This window comes from Bos grunniens, chromosome 19 (assembly GCF_055505025.1).
Source record: "Bos grunniens cultivar Pamir isolate PY7600 chromosome 19, Bosgru_T2T1.0, whole genome shotgun sequence".
Taxonomy (NCBI): domain Eukaryota; kingdom Metazoa; phylum Chordata; class Mammalia; order Artiodactyla; family Bovidae; genus Bos; species Bos grunniens.
This window is the reverse complement of record NC_141183.1, coordinates 55,566,828-55,573,805: the sequence shown is the minus strand read 5'-3', so window position 1 is coordinate 55,573,805 and position 6,978 is coordinate 55,566,828. Positions and strand designations below refer to the sequence as shown.

General features: G+C 54.2%; 1 protein-coding gene across 3 annotated transcripts in view; it reads left to right on the top strand.

The window, feature by feature from the left end:
* Positions 1-233: 233 nt before the first annotated feature.
* Positions 234-6,978, top strand: part of AKAP1 (A-kinase anchoring protein 1) — a 32,170-nt gene continuing 25,425 nt past the window's right edge. For 2 of the 3 annotated variants that reach the window (XR_015148349.1, XM_086360875.1), the window contains exon 1: positions 234-357. The gene's annotated coding sequence lies outside the window, so the exon portion shown is untranslated. Of the gene's footprint in view, positions 358-1,877; positions 2,007-6,978 lie in introns of all 3 variants that reach the window. The other variant, XM_086360878.1, reaches the window with a different exon arrangement.

Below are 6,978 nucleotides of genomic sequence, written 5' to 3'. Positions count from 1 at the left end.
GCGAGAGCACGGGCAGCGCCCGGCGGCGGCGACGGCGGGCGGTGGCGAGCGGCGGGCGGCGGCGAAGCGCTCTAGACCGCGCCCCCTCTGGCGCGGCCGGGAGCGGCGCGCACGCGCAGGGGTGGCTGGCCGGCGTGGGGGCACGAGGGCGGGGGGCGGGGCCTGCGTCGCGCCGCGGGCACGTCGCCGCGCGTCCTCGGTATTTAATGTGTCTGTGTTCCCCTGGCCCGGCCGAGCACGTGGGGGAGCGGTCAGACCGCTGCGCTGAGGGGCCGCGCGGTAGAGGCGGGGGCCGGGGGGCCGGGGGGCGGCGGCGGCGGCGCGAGGACTCTGCACCCTGACGGTGGCCGAGCAGCGGTGAGTGGGGGCCGCCGGTGAAACGGGGAGCACCTGCGGGGGCCCCGGGGGCGGCGCCGTCGGGGCGGCGCTGAGGCGGCCGGGCCGTCGCCGCCTGTCAGGCAGGCCCTCTCCCTCCCACCGCCCGCGCGCCCCGCCGGGCCCCGCCTGACGCGCCTCTGGTGACCGGCCACGGCCGCCCTCGGCAGCCTCGCGGGCCCCCCGCGCGCGTCCTCGTCCCCGGGGGGGCGGGAATCGCGGGCTCGGCGCTCCGTACGCCTCTCCGCGGCTTAACTTTCCGCGAGCTGCGGCTCACACCCTCCGGGGCACGGACGCCAGTGCGTCCCACCCAAGGTCGCCCGGCCTCGCGCGCGTTTCGCTTTCAAAGGTCGCGTGCGCCCGGCCTGCGCCGGGAGAGGCGGCGGCGGCGGGCAGGGCCAGGTGCTCACAAGGGCGCGGGAGTGTCCGAAGGCCCGCGGGCGCCCTTCCCCCGCCTCCTCCGGGGTTGGAGCTGAGCTGGTCACTTCAGAGAGCTCCCCCAACTTCTGGGCTCTCCCGTCGTGCCCCGGGTTTCGCCGCACCGAGGCCCGGCGGTGGCACACCCGAGCGGGCAGCCCAGCCCCTGGGAGCGGCACGCGGCGAACTCAGGGCACGGGGTCTCGGTCTGCGGGACCGCGAGGCTGAGCTCGGAGATCGGCTGTGCTTGGAACCCTGTTGCGGGAGGAGGGAGGTTTAGGGTCCTGGTATCGAAGGCTTGGTGTCTCTCGAGGACAAGCTCTCCCAGCCCCTTTACAGGGTGTCCGGGGAGACGGAGGCGTGCCGCCCCGGGCGCCCGCTGACCTCGCGCCCCGGGGCGGCCCGGGGGGAGCACGCTGGTTTCGGGGTCACAGGTCCCAGTGTGCGTGGGCAGGCTTTGGTCTGGATGCCTCGGGGGCGAGCTTTCACCAGCTCTCCTGCTTTGTGCCACCTTGGGTACGGTCGCTCCTATTTCCCACCCCCGGAGGAGGCCCAGAGAAGGACCGGAGCTGTTGGTGGCAGGTGGTGCCCAGTCGACTGGCTGGGAAAACCGCGCGTTTCGCGGTCCCCCTTTCCCGCGGAGATGACGAGGTTGGCGGGCGCCTTCTTGCCCTCTCGTCCTCCGCTAACAGCAGCCGGGTTTATGTACATAACTCCAGGTGTCAGAGGAGGCCTCTCAAGCCGTGTCGGGTATATGGGCAGAGCCCTGAGGTTGAACTAGCTGTCTTTCCCCTGGGGAAGTACAGGCTGTCTGGTGTTTAAATGTATCTCCTGTAGGTTAATCTGGGTTGCTGGACACTAGGTACAGTCATATCTTGTTGGTTGGTTTGTTTTCCAATACCCCCACCTCCTTTGTCGAAATTCTGGATCAAGAAACCCCATTCACAAAAAGCTGTCAATTCTGGGAATTAGTAACCTTACCTTGCTGCCACATTCTTGGAACTAAGTCCTTCCAAATAATTTTCTTTTAAATTCTAATTAGAAGTTTGAGCTCTTAGCACTGCCCATCCCCTTTGCTCTTAAAGGTACAGAGCATCTTTGAAGCGAAGAGAGGGGAGCATGACGTGCCCGTCTGTCAAATTCCTCTGTTCTTGAGGTTCAAGGGATTCACCTGCTGATGATTTAAGACATTCTTAGCACTGGAGACAAGTGAGGTAGATTTTTTTGACTTGTGTTGAACCTTTCCTCTAACTTCTGAGCTTGTATTATGGGTTCTGGGTAGTAATTCCTGGGTGTGCATTTAGATGAAGAATGGCCTTGGGCTATAGTAGGTTCTCTGGATCCTACAGGTATGCAAATCATTGAAGCCTTGGTGCCTATCTGAATTCAGTAGGCTCTATTGTCACACATATTGTCAGGTGATGGCCCCTGAAGTCGCAGAAAACTGATCCCCTCCCAGCCTGTGGTGACACTGGTCTGCTGTCTAGCTCTTAGATTATCTGCTCTTCCGCCCAGCAGTCTCTAGGAAGTACTTGGCCACTGCAGGGTGTCGGTGAGGATGTCAGTTGAAGTGGCTGCTCAGGTGCCAAGGAGATATGTCTCCAGAATAAGGTTGCTCAGCGTCAATATTTTAAAGTAGTTTATTCTACCTAGTAATGCAGATTATTCTTGGGCGTTGAACCCAGGCCAGGTCAAAATCACCATTTGTGGGTGTAGGCTGGTTTTAAGCTTTTCAGTCTTCTTTCGTCCTCAAGACAAATTGAGATAATATTTGTGGGGCGCAGCGCTGTGCCTGGCACATGTTGGGTACTCACACATTATTTTTTTTTTCCCTCCTTCTCAAGAGTCTCTGAGACTGACTTTGTTTCTCTTGAATCTGTTAAGTGACTTGAATATTAATAAAAGGACTCTATTCCCCAACCTCTCACCTGGAAACTTGGTTGGAAGGAGGAAAAATTGGCTTCCTACACATTGCCAGCCAGCCTCCTGGCTCAAGCCACGTGCCTGGTGAGCTGGTGCTTTCCAGCCCATTCTCCCCCAGTGCTTCCTTCCTAATCTTGTGAGTCTTGAATGAGAGGTCTTCTCTGCAGTGTGGACTGTTGTGCTCTGGTGGGGAAGTTTGGATGTGAGTAAATGCCTTCACCCTGCTATCTAGGGAGTTTATCTCCTCTGGGGAGGAGGTTGGTCCTTATGGGCCTCTTAGTCCGTTGAAATCGTCTCATACTATTTGAGTTGCTAATCTGTGTGGGATATATTTTAATCCCAGACCTTCATTCCTAGGGCATGTGTTTTCATCTACATCCCTTTCTGATGTAATGCCTCACACAGATTTCACCTTTGATTATTAACATCAACTACCGATTGTGTGTGGCATTCTCACTGAGCAAACCTGCTGTCCCTCATACCTAATTTTAAACTTGGGCAATGCAGAACAAGGACAGTGCTTTGGGTAGGACAGAGTGGCTGGAGAAGTCACTTGTGGAGACAGAAGCTAAAATTTAGGGGACGGCTTTTCCTTGATAGTTACTCTGCGAGGTGAGTTACAAGCAGGCACCTCCCTGTTCCTTTAATCCTCACACTTCTGAGTACAGTAGAGGAGGGTGAAGCTGGAGGTCATTCGGGATTGTTTCAGTGGCAAATAAAAATACAAATTGAAGGATAGAGAAACTGACTAAATTTGTGTTTGGACTTACACTCGGTCCTCTGGAGGGCTTTTGTGAGAAGAACAAGGAGTCGTCAAGTCTATGGGGTTTTCACCTTTTCTGTCTGCTGCTTCCTAAGCAGATTGTTGCAGTAAAAGGAATGTGTGTTGCCGTTCAGCATTCTGAGGACTGGCTTTCAGTCTTATGGACCTTTCTAGGTGTCCTCTTCCTGTCCTGTATGGTTCTGCTAAGTGGTCTTTGTTCTGTTCAGTTCTTGCCATCTGAATGTTTCCACAGCTCAGTTTGGTAAGTTTGTAGAAGTTGATACTAAACTTGCTGTCGCCATCTGGCAGTGCTGGTCCTCACTGAGGCCCATGCACTTGGGAACAGAGCAGGGCCCCAGGAAAGTTCTGGAAGTAAAGCTGAGCAGTGCTGAGGTCTTGTTTCATCCCTGAGGGGTTAGCTAACAGGAGTCTTGGTTAGGGGTGGCAGGGTGAGGTGGAGGTTGAGGTCTCTACAGCTTTCAAGACTGAAACCTGGCTGGAGTTCCGGGCAGGTCTCAGTTTCTGCAGCTGGGGAAATAAAGTTAGTCAGTATGAAATGCATTCAGATTGTGCTTCTGGGAGCCCTGGAGTTAGTCTGCCCCTTACAACTGCTGGTAGGTGGAGTTGCCTGCAGGGTGGGGTATGTTTGGGCCAGGGATGCCAGGATAGTACTGCTGCCGCTGCTGCTAAGTCACATCGGTCGTGGCCAACTCTGTGCGACCCCATAGACGGCAACCCACCAGGCTCCCCCGTCCCTGGGATTCTCCAGACAAGAACACTGGAGTGGGTTGCCATTTCCTTCTCCAATGCATGAAAGTGAAAAGTGAAAGTGAAGTCACTTAGTCCTGTCCAACTCTTAGCGACCCCATGGACTGCAGCCTACCAGGCTCCTCCATCCATGGGATTTTCCAGGCAAGAGTACTGGAGTGGGGTGCCATTGCCTTCTCCGAGGATAGTACTAGCCAAAGACCTAAAAAAAAAAAAAAGTCAATCCACTATTTTAAGTGCATTTGAAGTTCACTTAGCTCTCAGGTGCTACTGTATTAAATGTTTTTATTTCTTACTCTATCAGCCAGACTGAAAAAAATGTCAATCCACTGTTTTAAGTGCATTTGAAGTTCACTTAGCTCTCAGGTGCTACTGTATTAAGTGTTTTTATTTCTTACTATATCTTTATTTTCCTGAATCCATCCTTAGGGCTGGGGGTGTAGAGCTGCCTGTCCTATAGATAGCTACTAGTTATGGGTGGCTAGTTAAATTTAAGCTTTTTAAAGCATTAAGGAGAATTTAATTATTAGCTCCTTGGTGACATTAGTCACATTTCACATGCTCACATAGCTTCATGTGGCCCAAGGCTGCGGTACTGGACAGTGCAGATCAGGAACGTTTTCATCGTCACAGAAAGCTCTGTTGGACAGCCCTGGTCTTAGTTCTTTGCCCAACTCTAAGAGCTTCATTGTCTCGCCTTGTAAAGCATCACGTGTTTGGCCTCAGTCTTCTATATTCCACAAACCGAACATCTTTGGTGACAAGTGATTTATCAACTCTCTCCATGGCATGTTCAGAAGCAAGTTCTGGTCTGCCAGTTTGGAGGGCAGTGATCAATCATGAAACAGTTGGAGAGAGGCGTGTAGCAAGGGGTCTGGGGATGGGAGAGAGAAGTGAAGGGCCGGACGCTAAGCCTTTGGAAAGCCATCTTGGCTCGAGAGACTGTTCATCATCGTAAAGGTCCTCGCTAGTTCTCCAAGGCCTGTGCTCATTGGCCTTGGTCATCATGTCAGCAGACTTGCTATTTGGTCCTTCAGTGGCCTGGTGACTTTTGCAGGATCCCAGCGTGGGCCTTTCTAAGCCAGGTTGCGTGCACCTTACAGACGAGTGTCATTTTCATTCTGTCCCGGCAGGCCGTTTCAGCGGTAGGAAGCCTGTCTTTACCGAAGGCTTTGGGGAGAGTTGGTTCCCAGTGGGGATCCCCAAGTCTTGGTGTGGGTCTGGCTCTGGGGAGCAGGCTTTATTTCCATATGCCCCTCATCTAGTCCTGGGTGTGCTTGGTTTTAACCCTGCTAGACTGGCCTTTGGCATATACTGTGAACTCTTTTCTTGGAGCCTGACAGAAGATTTATAAGGCATTTATTGAGCATCTGCTGTATACCTGATAACTTAGGAGGGTTTTTGCACATTATTCCCTTTTTATTCTCTCTCATCCCTATGAGGTTAAGAATTTCTAGTTTTGTGTATATGGAGGCCAAGGCTCTGCGAAAAGGAAGCTGATTCCAGGACACAGGGCTGGGCTGGGTCAGGCCCTTTGGGGCTCTTTCTTATTAACTGCCCTGTTACCCCTCCATCCTCATCCAGAAAGTGAAACCAGGCTTTTAAAACGTAAATTTATTTATCCCACAAACTGAGTCAGACTGTTAGATCATTCCAGCCTCATTCAGCCTTAGGAGGGAGGTATTTGTATCTCATTTCTTTCAATGTTATTTTACGGGAAACGGGAGTTAAGGATCTTTAACGCCCTTATATTTCCAGTGTTTTTATCGTCAGAATTATGCAACCGTCCAGTGCCTTCAAGCTGCACAGTAATGGCAGTGACTAAGAGCAGACAGCCTCCTAAGTGAGGTAGCCCTGCCTTAGGGCCTGGAAAACTGCTCTGAAGACTCTATGGCTTAGTTCAGTCACCTGGCTGAAAAGGCTGTCGTGAAGCCACTCAGTCCTTGGCTAATAATAGTGTGGCCTGTCAGACCTTGCACAGGGTCACGGGACAGTCCCCTGGCCCTCAAGCAGGCTGCAGCCCAGAGCAGCCTGGTCCCTGTTGGAGGAGGCCGCCCCACTGCCCCCATCACTTCCCTCCAGCCTTGGCTTGGAGGACAGGTTTCCACCCCCACCCCCCGCCCTGTGGATTTCCACCCCACTCACCTCCCCCTTCCTGTCTCTCCAAAGAGAAAGGAGTGGCTTGCCCGGAGCTGCATGGGCTGGGCCTGAGAATAACCTCCTCGCTTTGTCCTTTGACTTTGGTGCGGCCTGCCCGGCCAAGCATGTGCTGTCATGCTATTTTTAGCAGGTGGTTCCTTTAGGAGGGCCAAGTGCGTGCGGCTTCAGTGTGTGGGGCAGGTCCTAGCTCCAAAACCGCCGCCTCTCTTAATCAGGGAGGAAGGGGGAGAAAGCCCCCTAGAGACCACCGTGGGTGTGGGAGTGGCCACTCATGAGGTCCCCGGGGCTGCCGCTTCTATTGGGACCTGTGGCAGGGACCCAGCCCTTTCTCCTGAGCAGGCAGGCATGTGACCGAGGCAGCCCTCTGAGCGGACGCTTGTAGGTCAGGACTGCCATCCTGGGGAAGGACAACCCAGCGGCTGGGTGCTGTTTCCATGGGAAGTCACCCAGCCTGAGGACCTGCCACTAAAGAACCGCAGCCTGGAAACCGGCGTCCTCTGGCTTAAGCCAGAAGAAAACCACGAGGGAAGGGAAACTCATGCCGTTCACGGGGAATTCTTCCTGGGGAGTCA